We start from the raw sequence: 13,831 nt of genomic DNA, 5'->3' as shown, positions 1-13,831 counted from the left end.
AATTACGGCACACACAGAGGCATTCAAACAATCATTCTTCCCGTACGTGACTGGAATGGAAAGAAACCATAGTAACTGATACAACAGGATGCATCCTCTGCCATGCACTTCACGGTGGTTTGCAGTGTGCAGGTATAGATCTAGAAATATTTACGTTTTCGAAATTCCCATGTCGTGTTTGCGAGTAGGACAGGTACGTTATAGTTGAAAGAATTGTCTTGCACGTAGCGCAAAGCACGAGTGAACTGCAGAGTAATCACTTAGATACAGATGTAAATTGAACTTTTCGAGTTGGCCCCCGCACGAACTGTGATGCGATCTAACAGCTGTGTGCCGTCTTCTGTTGCCTGTTCCGAGGAACAGGCGGCGGCAAGAGCGGCCGCCTAGCGCTGGGAAAGGTCAGACGTAACTTGGTTTCCCGTTCGGCAGACGAAGTTAAGTGGATGGCGGGGCGGTGGTGCTACAGTGGTGTCGCACTGTGGCCGCACCTCGCAAATTTACTGAGAGCTGCAGCGAGGCTGAAATACTGTGCGCTGCTCAAGCGAAGCCGAATATTTCTCTCGCTCGACGAGTTCTGCATTTACCGCTATGGACTCCGAAATTCTCACTCGCGTGGACTTTTCAACACCTGCTCGTTACGTTCACTTCAATAAAACACATGAACAATTATATTCTGCGAATCACTGAGAAGTGAATGGCAGGGGGAATATTTTATTGTAGCACATATCGCCTTCACTTCCTGTTCCACTCAGGGTTGGTCCTTGGTAAGAACAACTGCTTGTACGTCTGTGTGCGAGTTATTATTTGCCTGATGTTATCTGAACGATTCTCTCTATTTATACACTACTGGCCATTAAAATTGCTACACCACGAAGACGACGTGCTACAGACGAGAAATTTAGCCGACAGGAAGAAGATGCTGTGATATGCAAATGATTAGCTTTTACAGAGCATTCACACAAGGTTGGCGGCGGTGGCGACACCTACAACGTGCTGACGTGAGGAAAGTTTCCAACCGATTTATCATACACAAACAGCAGTTGACCGGCGTTGCCTGTTGAAACGTTGTTGTTATGCCTCGTAAGGAGGAGAAATGCGTACCATCACGTTTCCGACTTTGAAAAAGGTCGGTTTGTAGCCTATCGCGATTGCGGTTTATCGTATCACGATATTGCTGCTCGCGTTGGTGGAGATCCAATGACTGTTTGCAGAATATTCAATCGATAGGTTCAGGAGGGTAATACGGAACGCCGTGCTGGATCCCAACGGCCTCGTATCAGTAGCAGTCGAGATGACAGGCATCTTATCCGCAAGGCTGTAACGGATCGTGCAGCCACGTCTCGATCCCTGAGTCAACAGATGGGGACGTTTGTAAGACAATAACCATATGCACGAACAGTTCGATGACGTTTGCAGCATCATGGACTATCAGCTCGGAGACCATGGCTGCGGTTACCCTTGACGCTGCATCACAGACAGGAGCGCCCGTGAAGATGTACTCAACGACGAACCTAGGTGCACGAATGGCAAAACGTCATTTTTTCGGATGAATCCAGGTTCTGTTTACAGCATCATGATGGTCGCATCCGTGTTTGGCGAACGTACATTGGAAGCGTGTATTCGTCATCGCCATAGTGGCGTATCACCCGGCGTGATGGTATGGGGCGCCATTGGTTACACGCCTCGGTCACCTATTGCACGCATTGACGGCACTTTGAACAGTGGACGTTACATTTCAGATGTGTTACGACCCGTTGCTCTACCGTTCATTCGATCCCTGCGAAACCCTACATTTCAGCAGGATAATGCACGACCGCATGTTGCTGGCACTGTACGGCCCTTTCTGGATACAGAAACTGTTCGACTGCTGCCCTGGCCAGCACATTCTCCAGATCTCTCACCAATTGAAAACGTCTGGTTAATGGTGGCCGAGCAACTGGCTCGTCACAATACGCCAGTCACTTCTCTTGATGAACTGTGCTATCGCGTTGAAGCTGCATGGGCAGCTGTACCTGTACACGCCATCCAAGCTCTGTTTGACTCAATGCACAGGCGTATCAAGGCCGTTATTACGACCAGAGGTGGCTGTTCTGCGTACTGATTTCTGAGGATCTATGCACCCAAATTCCGTCAAAATGTAATCTCATGTCAGTTCTAGTATAATATATTAGTCCAATGAATACCCCTTCTTGGTGTAGCAATTTTAATGGCCAGTAGTGCAGATACGTTGGAGACTAAGGAGTAATTGCAGTGTCTGTCCTTAAGACAGTTTCTAAGCAAGTTCCAGAGAGTTTCACGACACCTTCGTCAAGTGTCTGCCCGTGACGATTATTCAGTATTTTTCTGCTACACTACTTCGACAGACAAACAAGCATTTGACCATTTGTACGGCCCTTCGTTGGGTATGTTTCATGTTCCCAATTAGTCTGACTAGATGTGTTAAGCAGTATCCAACTCGAGGTCTAATGACTGTTTTGGATACAGTACGTTTTGTAGGCAAAATGCAGCTTCTCAGTATCATACCAATGAACCACAGGTTGTCAATTTCGTTAGCTATCACTGAGCCTATTTAAATGTTGCAGTTCATATCTCTACACACTGCTTCTCCCAAATATTTGTGTTACTTTTCATTAACCTTGTAGTCAGGATACCATACTTTTACGTTTCGTGAGATGCACAATTTTTATTTTCTCTACGTTAATAGGTAGTTGCCGGTCTTTCCAATAGGCTGATATTTTATTGACATGTTATAACCGGATACAACCGAATACTTTACAAGATGAAATTTCCTCATTCACAGGTACATCACCAGCATAGTGCCTGGAATTGAAAATAACACTGTCAGCCAGCTACTACGAACTAATAACATGTGGCAAAAGAAGCGAGAGTTAATGAAAACTCACTCGAGGCGAATAAACTGAAAGGCGTAAAGGATGTTCTTTCCTAAAGCAGCTCTGCAATATTATCATCTGAAAAGTAATGAAGGCTTATTCAAAAAAGGTAATGAAATTTAACGGAGTCTGATGAGATTCGCTTTGTTACTATCTTTCATTTGAATTTAGAATAGAATCCGAACTCCTTATCTTCGATAAATAGCACTGCCCCTGTTAGCAAGGGAAGCACTGCTAATGCTGCAGCGCTGTCAATATGGATAAGATTTCATCACTACCTATCATGGATCGTACGTCTACTGCAAGACGTCAGTATAGCAATTTAAGTATTTACACCAAGGCCATGCCATTTTATTGTAATTGTTTTTGTTTACACTCCCTGGCAGATTAACACTGTGTGTCAGACAAGATTCAAGTCCGGAACCTTTCACTAAAGTTGCTCTGTCGGCTGACGTATGTATCTTTTTGTAAAAATTCATTTATTGTGCTGAAATACACTGAATTACAATGTTGTACAAATGTTGATGCAAAGCTTAAATGGCTCTGAGCACTATGGGACTTAACATCTCAGATCATCAGTCCCCTAGAACTTAGAACTACTTAAAACTAACTAACCTAAGGACATCACACACATCCATGCCCGAGGCAGGATTCGAACCTGCGACCGTAGCGGTCGCGCGGTTCCAGACTGAAGCTCCTAGAACCGCTCGGCCACCAGAGGCCGGCGATGCAAAGCTTAACCATTAGCAATATATCCTTCAAATTATTTACGTTAAGGAAAGAATTAATTTACAAAAAAGTGACAATACCAGTATGCATTTTGTATCCACAAGAATAATTTTCTCAACTTGACCTAGGACTTTTATCTATACATATTCCCCTGAATTGTGTAAATTGGCACCATTCAGCAAACACATCCTTCTCTTTCACACACACACACACACACACACACACACACACACACACACACACCTTAACCCCTTACCCCCTCCCCCCCGCCCTCTCACATAAATACACTGTCTATTCTTGAACTTGCAGACTAAGCAGCTATTGTGGACGGCCACATTTCGATTGCTGTACCACACCTGGCGTAAGGCACAATTAAATATTTTCATTTCAAGCAATTGATTTCCGTCAAAATTTGTGCCTAAAAAGTGACTATCAATCTCAAATGAGTATATGTACAAAAATGAACTTTCGAGGAACACTGTGACGTTTACCGACCGAACTATGGTGCCAAGCGTGTCCAAAACTCTACAAACTGTATTTCCTTGTTTTTCATAATCAACTACTGGTACTAAATAGTACCAAGACTTAAGTGTAACGATTCAAATACGAGATGTAAACATCCAGAATTTTCAAGGAAAATGCCGGCAATGTAGCACACAGAGAACAAAGTTGATTCCATGTCTAAATAGTCTGTAAAACGTATCAAAATATGTAAAAGGTGTTGGTATTTCGAATATAGGCTTACTTGCGTCTGTATTACTCGTGGTACACTGATCTAACTATGAACATCTGATGTTTACAGACTATTTTTGTAATGCTTCACAAAGGTAGTTTCATCTACTTTTCAAAGTTACCCAACCACCCTACATTCTAAATTTAGATGCCATAACCAGAAGCGACATCATGATGGTGTTTTTGGAAGTGCTGCTATCCTGGATCTTTTGAGTACGTAACAAACCTTGATAGCCGCATCTGATCAGTATTCTGTGGTAATGGATAGTGTTGAAATGGCTTTGTCGAAAGTGCTAAACATGTCTCTGCTATTATCGAAGAAGATGAGACTAACTGATCAATGCTTTGGTTTTTGGTTATCATTGGAGAATCTGGACAAGCTTGTTGTTGACAATGGTAAGAAACTGCACCAAAATTGGCATGATCATTGGCAAGAAGAATTTAATTATGCTTACACCCATTACAGAACCATTTTGTTATAACATTATGGTAGTTAAAAACTGTGATAAATGGGACTACCAAAAACAACTGGAGATGGAACGGTCTGTAATGTTAAGGTGCATTTCACAACCTTTTCGTGAAACACAAAAATTCTGTGGTTTTACCTTATAAAGTCGAACTGGCTGACATTCAAATGGCTGTAGAAACGGATACCGTGCCTGGGATATTACAGAAGCTCTGTGCAGACGACTGTTACCTTATGGACCTGCATGTAACACTGGATTTTGCAGGAACTTTAACAAAATGGATGTGTGTGGTTGTCAAACACCAAGCACGAATTCTGTGCAGAAGGAGACTACTAATGAATCAGCACTGTGATTCGAGCGGTTCTAGGCGCTTGAGCCCGGAACCGCGCTGCTGCTTCGATCGCAGGTTCGAATCCTGCCTCGGGCATGGCTGTGTGTGATGTCCTTAGGTTAGTTAGGTTTAAGTAGTTCTAAGTCTAGGGAACTGCTGACCTCAGATGTTAAGTCCCATAGTGCTCAGAGCCATTTGAACCATTTTTTGAGCACTGTGATTGTAAACAGTGATAAGACTGTTGGAATAGACTGTTTAACGTTAAGGAGCCCCAATTGTAGAATAAAGATATATAATACAAAAATATCAAATCACAAGCCCCAAATGTGAAAGAAGATACCGGTAACCATCTTGTCGATTTTGTAAGGTGCCCTGAGGTGTGTTTATGAGAAGCATTCATACCTTCCTTGGCTAAAGAATATGGTATTACCAAACATGAAGCTACGGTTTATAACTACAGAATGGGCAAAGAAACAATGTATTGGACAGACTAAACCCTTTTCCCATTAAATAAATTAACCAGTTAATGCCGCATACATATGCTTAGTCATGTTTGTGAAATAATATGTGCAGGTCATTACGCTATTCATGCCATCAAAAATCCCACACCCTTTACTATGTTGTCATCACGATGTCACGCGGGACTCACAGACCTGGACTGCATCATTTCACAATCCTAGATGGTGGCTACATACTAACTAGCTGCTCCATTTCAATGGTTGTTAAAATAATGTGCTGTGAACAGCTGTTTCATTTCCGTGGGCAGTATAATAGCCAGTATCTTGGATTGTGACAGCAAATAGTCATGGTCAGAGACTGTTTTTGATGCTGTGATGACGTCATTACAAAGGAGGCGTGGCTTTTGATGCATACTAACATGTATATGTGATATCACGTACCTGAGTAAATGTTTTGCTTGTTGGAACTAGTCTCAACTTGCTCCCTAATTCATTTTGCTTGTTGCAACAAGTCACAGCTTGCAGGAATAAGTCTCAACTTCTTTAGTCAGTGATGTATGCGGCAGCTTGCTACAATTTTGAGTCACAATGGTGAAATATGGGGCAATTTGTTACGATTTTAAGTACAATTGTGAAGTTCAAAAATGGTTCAAATGGCTCTGAGCACTATGGGACTCAACTGCTGAGGTCATTAGTCCCCTAGAACTTAGAACTAGTTAAACCTAACTAACCTAAGGACATCACAAACATCCATGCCCCAGGCAGGATTCGAACCTGCGACCGTAGCGGTCTTGCGGTTCCAGACTGCAGCGCCTTTAACCGCACGGCCACTTCGGCCGGCAATTGTGAAGTATAGGGCAATTTCATGTTACAGTGGTGATATAGGGGACAGTTTGTTACAATTTTTCTGCAAAACACAAATGGATGGGACAATTTGTGTAATAATGGTGGTGTATCGGGTTATCTGTGATAATAAGGTATTTGACTTTTTTTCCGGAAATCGTCTTAAACGGTTAATTATGTCACTTTATGCCCGTAACATGCTTTTTTCCTTCTTGAAATCAAGTATTCTTTCATAAAAAGGGAAATTAAATTCAAATAATTTGAAAGCTCTCTAAAACACTCCATTCAAGTCATGTGATACCTGTGACGTCATTGGCTGGCTCGCTGCTCCTACTCTTATAAAGCTAATACACAGTGATGTCTTGATTTGGAATTTCCGTTTCAGAAAATGGATTACAAATGATGTGTAGTACCACATTGTACAAATACATGCACAAAACTGTTAAAAAGTTGTTTTGTGGTGTTTCAGATAATAAGAAGGGGCGTAAAAATTGGTTGCATTTATCTGCAAAATGCCACCATGTCGAGTCCCAAATTCCCTTATTTAATTGAAAATGTCTTAATGTCTTACACCCTGAAGTTACCTTTAATTTACCTCCGAAGTACGCTTTACCACTGTTACGAAGAACGATAGCGTCAGTCGTCGAAATTAAACTGTTGGTAAAAATTATCGTTACAGCCGCTTTCTTCCACACCATTGTTAGCTTGGTTGGTAAAGTGTTGGACTGTTGAATATTAGAAGATGATATCCATAGGTCGCTGGTTAGGATCTAGCCTGTATCAATTTTTTAACTTATTTATAAAACAAATAGACAGTCCTTTCACATGAAAACCAAATAACAATTACAAAACTTGACCACACCGATTAGAAACATTTATTATTGCATTTCCCTTGGCGTTTACATGAGCTTACATTTGCAGTAGCTGTTGACACACGTCACGTTCAAGAAGATATTTTCTGGTTAATGTGACCACGAACTTTTTACTTAATCAGAAATAATGTTTTTTATATCTTCGTATTGTCCACCTAGGATCCTTATTGTTTAAGCTTTTGAAGTTTCATCTTCTTACATAAGATGTTCAGTTACCTGCATACTCTGCATGCTTTATATCTCTCGGTATACAAAACCTCATCGTCCTACACCTCGTTGTACTGTGAGAGTATCTTCACTACTAGCAATGCTTTCCGAGGAAGGTAATTCTTTGTAAGATTAATGTGAAGCTATGTACAATTCATGGCACCATCGAAACAACGGCCATAACGAGTTCTTGCTAACGCTATTTTCGTATTTCGTGGAAAACTTTTAAAAATTTATCACCCTCGGATGATTCGAACCTGTGTGCTTCTTATTGGTAGTTAAATGCGTCATCCAGTGCGTCAGAGAGCGCGTTTCTGGCGGTACCTCTGCATAGTATCTCGTATAACGGAAATTAGCAAATGGTTCAAATGGCTCTGAACACTATGGGACTTAGCATCTGAGGTCATCAGTCCCCTAGACTTAGAACTACTTAAACCTAACTAACCTAAGGGCATCACACAAACCATGCCCGAGGCAGGATTCGTACCTGCTACCGTAGCAGCAGCGCGGTTCCGGACTGAAGCGTCTTGAACCGCTCGGCCACAGCGGCCGGCTGGAAATTAGCACTAAGATCTCCCAAGATTAATTTTATTGTGCTTTGGGTCGTATTTCATGACTGACAGGCGACAATCTAGATATAAGTTACGGACCCATTTGCAAAAGTTTCACAATTCCTCAGTTTTGATCGGATTTAATGATGTTGCATGGAATAGGGAAAAGAATGTTCGTCCTTGCACATATCGCCGCTCTAAATGAGTGGAGCATAAACGCATCAACTTCGTACCGAGCTAGGTGGCGCAGTGATTAACATACTTGCCTTGGATTCGGGAGAACGACGGTTTAAACCTGCGTTCGGCCATCCTGATTTAGGTTTTCCACGTTTTCCCTAAATCGTTTCAGGCAAACGCCGCAATATTTCCTTTGAAAGGGCGCGGCCGATGTCCTGCCTCGTCCTTCCCTAATCCGATGGGACCGATGACCAAGATGTTTGGTCCCTTCCCCCAAATCAACCACCCAATCAATTTTCGTAAGGTTTCCACTATCGGCGCTCACAAAATTCCTTTCTATTGTTAGTTCTTTTAGTTGTAAATCCGTTTTCCATCACTAAATAGCTAAACTGTTTGTGGCAAAAGTACGTAAAAACCTAGTAACTTCAGGTAACACCCCTGTAAAACACACACACACACACACACACACACACACACACACACACACACACACACACACACAGTTTCGTCTTACACCTAGTCTGTGACGTCACCAGAGCTTCAGCCAACGGCAGAGTGTTTTCGCTCGTGTGATCAAATCTTGATCTTCAATGATTTTTAAGCTTTAATATAAGAGATATTTTGTGATAATATTGATAGTAAATGCGAGCTGAATGCTATAATCTCTCTGAATAACAACAATCCTAAACATATTTTTAAACAGGAAAAAAGCGTACAGAGTCTCACGTCCTCTTGACTGACAACCTCGAGAAAATTTTCGTTGTTATCTTCTGTCAGCTGTGGGGGCTAGGATGTCAAGGAATTCTTCCAAGAAACATCACAACTTTGATGTACAGGATATAGCTCGCAATAATAGCGATAAATCTCGTCCATGATACCCTGCTGGTTCCTGAAAATCGTACCGTGTTTTGTTCGAGTTTCATCAATAAAAGCCCTTCTTCCGTTTTTCGTATGCTTCACTAAATGATACAGAGAAGTAGTTTCATCTTCTGACACCGAATTTGCCTTAGATTTTATTTTCAACGGTTCCATTTGACTTCTCTTGATATTAAGTAACTTGGCTTTGACTTTTTTGATGTCTGCTATCGGAAATGAGGAACCTGCTAGGACTTGATCATATAGAACTCTCAAAACGGAATAGTAATATTCTATAGCGCATTTCATTTCTCTTGCGCTCTGGGCACCGTATTGAGTAAGAACTTCCTCTACTTTGGCTTCGCCATCTTAACCCACCAGTCGATAGCAGTGGCATATCTACTACGAGAACGCAGACATATTGCCCAAGTTTCTTTAATCAAGTCTTCTAAATTATGATTTACTAACAAGGAAGTGTACGAATTCCACTGATTCTTGAATCGGCGAACTGGCTGTCTTGTTACATTTATCCAAGCTAAGACACTTGAATGGTCTGAAAAGTGTGTAGGAATGGTTTCCACTTTTGCCACGGAAATTCCAAGATTTTTAGAAATATATAATCTATCGATCCTGCTAAGTGATGTTGCCGTGACATAAGTGAACTCAACAGTGGAGGGATATTTGATTTCCCATATGTTCTTTAATTCTAAACCAGTAACTAGTTGTTTTAGTTCACTTGAGAAATTAAAATTAGGTAAACGATCTTTTCGATTTAAAACAATTAAAATCACCTCCAACTAATAACTATCTTGGAGTTTTCCTTAACAAGTATATCAGGTCATCTTCGAAGAAACGTGCCCTGTCAGCTCGGTGAGAACTTCCTGAAAGGGCATACACGTTGATGATAGTCACATCATAGATATTTAGTCCTATTCCCCTTCCGGATTCCAGTCGTTCCATCTTGCTTACAGTAATCCCTTCCCTCATCAAAACAGCTGTTCCGACATTTGTTTCGTGAGACACATTTATGTAACTGACGAAACTGTAAATTACTAAATCCGAAATTAGAACTTCTTGTAACAGGGCAATATCAGTCTCGGAATCATACAAAAATTCCTTAAGGGCCGATAATTTCAAACCGGACGAAATTTTATTTATGTTTATAGTGGTGACAAAATAAGATTGCGTCATTGCGCTGTCACTATGCAGTTGTTTTGATGAACTAATTTAGTTTCCTGTGATTCAGGGTTCAGTTACGCTATAACAGTTTTCTCGGAAGGCTGAACATGGAATAACACTTCAATCAGTTTATTAGTTACTGTCCCTTTTTTTCTACTTCTAATGTTTTCTCTTGTACCGCAAGCAGACTGATTTCCTAGTCAACTTTCTGATTTTTCCTCTAGTGATTCGTGTAGGACCAATTCGGACCGAACATTCTTTGGGCTTGAGTCGCCCTTACCGGATTTTCCCTTCCCTTGGTTACGAACTACATTCTCATTTGGTTGCGTCAGTATTTTAAGTGGCAGCTTATCTGGAGCAGCAGCAGACGCTTTCGCAATTTCTGTTGCCGGCGCCTGCCCTGAGGAGTTGACCGTGATTTCAGTTTGGCCACCACTTCCTCATTCTTTATTAATATCACCTACTTCCTGATCGAGGGAAACAAATGGAGACGGCAATTTTGCAACCTCTCCCTGAATTTGTTTATTAACAGACAGCTGCTGATCTTTGCAATCGGCTACTGCACCTGTTGTTTCTTGCAAGTTAATACTGATTACAGCCCCTTCATTTTCTGGTACCGTATGTGTATTATCTTTCTATTCATCAGTTTCCATTCGCATTTTGCCTTCCGGTTCCTCTGCCTCCTCATCGCACTGTTTTTGCTTGCGGAGTGAGGGAATTGGACAGGATAGCCCGTCCTCTGAACAACTGTCAGTTGTCTCCAGAGGTCGTTTTTTCGGTTGCATTTCAGTTTCACGAGTAGTGGTAACAGTGTTTCCCTTTGTTGTTAACGGGGGAAATTGATTGTTGTCGTGAAGGGAGACATCAGCTTGGCCCGTTGCGTTAACATCAACCTGTTGATCCGGGGTAACAGATCATTTAAGGCAAGCTTCTGACGCTGTATCAAATTACTTTTAAGAACAACAGTTCGCCACGGACATTCCTGTCTGAAGTGGCCGGTTGCGTTACATATATGACGTGTAGCTTCCTGACCTGTATAAACAATTTGTAACTTATACCCACAAACAGTTATGTGAGACGGAATATTAAAGTCCATCTCTACACAGCGGACCCCGTTGAAACACTACAATTTAAAGCGAGGCTACTATCTTTCATTAGCAATTGATTTAACGTCCCCGTAGTTTGAAAGAGCTTCCTTAATCTTATCATTTTCAATTTGAGCGGGAAGATTCAAGAGACGAACAGTTTTGTAATGAATGTCCGCTCTATTGATGGAAACCTTACTTTTATAACCATTTCTATGCACAAAATCTACTTCATAGGCCCACTTTCGTAACACTTTATCAACAGTCGCAGCACTGCTTAACTTGACAAAAACACAGTATTTTTCCTGATCCAGTCGGTTTCAGAATTTAGACCAATTACCTGTGTAATCCAGTATTCTATTTCCAGGGAGTCGGCTGAACAAGACGGGATTCCTTGTCAAAAGCATGGTCAGTCCGGCGACGCAATTTCGGTTAAACAATCGAAATTCCAATTAGCAGCAGCAAGACCAGAAAGAGCGATCTGATCACAAGGAATATGAAAGGACACGGAGATCAACGGACGGACAGCCCTCGGCGAAGCACAAGTACAGCGACGTAAACACGGAAGTGCAGCGCAGCAGCTAAACAGCGGTCACTCGCTAGCGCGGCTGAAACGGAACTGCGGCCGGAGCTGTGAGTTAGCTCAGCAGTAGTTTTTATGCGTGTTTTGTAATTTTATAGAACAAATCTTTACATGTTTTAGCTTCTTTAATGTTTGGTACATTTCAAAGGGGATTAGTAGCCTGTTTGTATTTGCGGCTGCTAAATGGCACTCTTGGTGTAATGTTCACCTACCCCCCATTACTAACGCGGGCACCTCAATCTGATGCTACCGTAGCTCGACGCATGTGAGCAGCCCATAGTGGCTTGCCTTTTATGTATTCTGTTTTACACATTTGGTGACTAAAGCTTTATCGCTTGATTTTTAGTTAAATACGTGGCATGTAAGTACTGTTTCTTTTTTGTACTGCTAGATGGTACGTACACTTTAATTTTTTTTCTTTCCTGTAACTTTGTAATTATGTTATACGCCAATTTGAGAGTTTTATTTCTGATGACACTCATAGCAGTGCCTAAACCTGAGTCAAAAGGCTCCTTTTTTGCGACCGAGGGCTGTTATTGCACTTACTTTTAATTTACGTAGTGCCTAAATATCAGCAAGATCCGGATAAACTGCGGCGTGCTTTATTCTAAGAAGCATGAACAAAATCAAATACAGACCTCGCCTCACTTCTGCCAACTGCAAGAGGGGCGCACCAGTACTCTATTAAATTTATTTGCAAGTATATTAATTTTAGTTATTTGGTGTTTTTATATAATGCGTTTTGTAACACCATTTCTTGTTACATGCAGGTGTTTGGTTACTTATTTACAGGTACTACAAAGACTCAATAATCTCCTAGCGCAGACAAGGTGGGGACGGAACAGAAGGGAGCATGGATTGCTCTACCCAGTGACATCCAAAGCCCCAAATGTGTGTGAAATCTTATGGGACTTAACTGCTAAGATCATCAGTCCCTAAGCTTACACACTACTTAACCTAAATTATCCTAAGGAAAAACACACACACCCGTGCCCGAGGGAGGACTCGAACCTCCGCCGGGACCAGCCGCACAGTCCATGACCGCAGCACATTAGACCGCTTGGCTAACCCTGCGCGGCCCATCCAAAGCCCCAGTAGCACCTGAAGCTATACTGAACAACATCTCCCGCCGGTGTTCCACTGCGTGTAGGAGACGATGTGAACGTCGAAAACCCGGTATTACAAGTTCCATGGATTGCGGCACATGCCATGGCATGTGTACGAATGGAGCACCGTTTCTCGATATACTAGATGATGATAATACAACTGTTAATTTCAGAAATGCACCCATTCAAGATAAAATGTCATTTTATAATAACTAATGCAGATTTTCTATTATTTTAAACTTCAATGGGCATTAAACATTAATTTTATATTATTAAAACACTTTTTAATAATTTGTATTTTTCCATTCCCTGCAACTTGGAAACTATTAGTTCGAGAGGAAAAATGAAAAGGACCTTTTTTTGTAGGAAATTTAATGTAGTTTAATCTTTTACTGCGAAACATTTTCAATTGAAGCCGTGGTTTTGAAGCTAATCAAGAAAAACGTAAAAAAGTGACCTTAAAACACCACCCAACTCCAACGCTCATACCCCACAGCTGGTGATTTTCAGTATGTTTTTCATGAGACTCTCCTATACCACTTCGCACAAATTTGCGACTAGACGAATTTTTCGCCTAATTTTCCTTCGCAGAGTAGACTAAAATATGCGTGCGCAAACTTCGAAATAAAGCAAAAAGTTATTGTTTTCGCTTGGATACGCGACGAGAAACCAAAGGTGAGAGCAAGAGAGAAGCATTCACAGACAAAGAGAGAGATAGCTATTGCCCAATTATCAGTCTCTTTAATACAATAGTTACTGTTATGT

The 13,831-nt window shown here is 41.5% G+C and overlaps 1 protein-coding gene across 2 annotated transcripts in view; it reads right to left on the bottom strand.

The window, feature by feature from the left end:
- Positions 1-13,831, bottom strand: part of LOC124612790 (neural proliferation differentiation and control protein 1) — a 1,069,883-nt gene that overhangs the window by 998,813 nt on the left and 57,239 nt on the right. The gene's annotated exons all lie outside the window — the stretch shown is intronic.

Source organism: Schistocerca americana, chromosome 4 (genome assembly GCF_021461395.2).
Source record: "Schistocerca americana isolate TAMUIC-IGC-003095 chromosome 4, iqSchAmer2.1, whole genome shotgun sequence".
In the NCBI taxonomy this organism is placed as follows: domain Eukaryota; kingdom Metazoa; phylum Arthropoda; class Insecta; order Orthoptera; family Acrididae; genus Schistocerca; species Schistocerca americana.
This window is presented reverse-complemented; position numbering and strand designations above follow the sequence as displayed.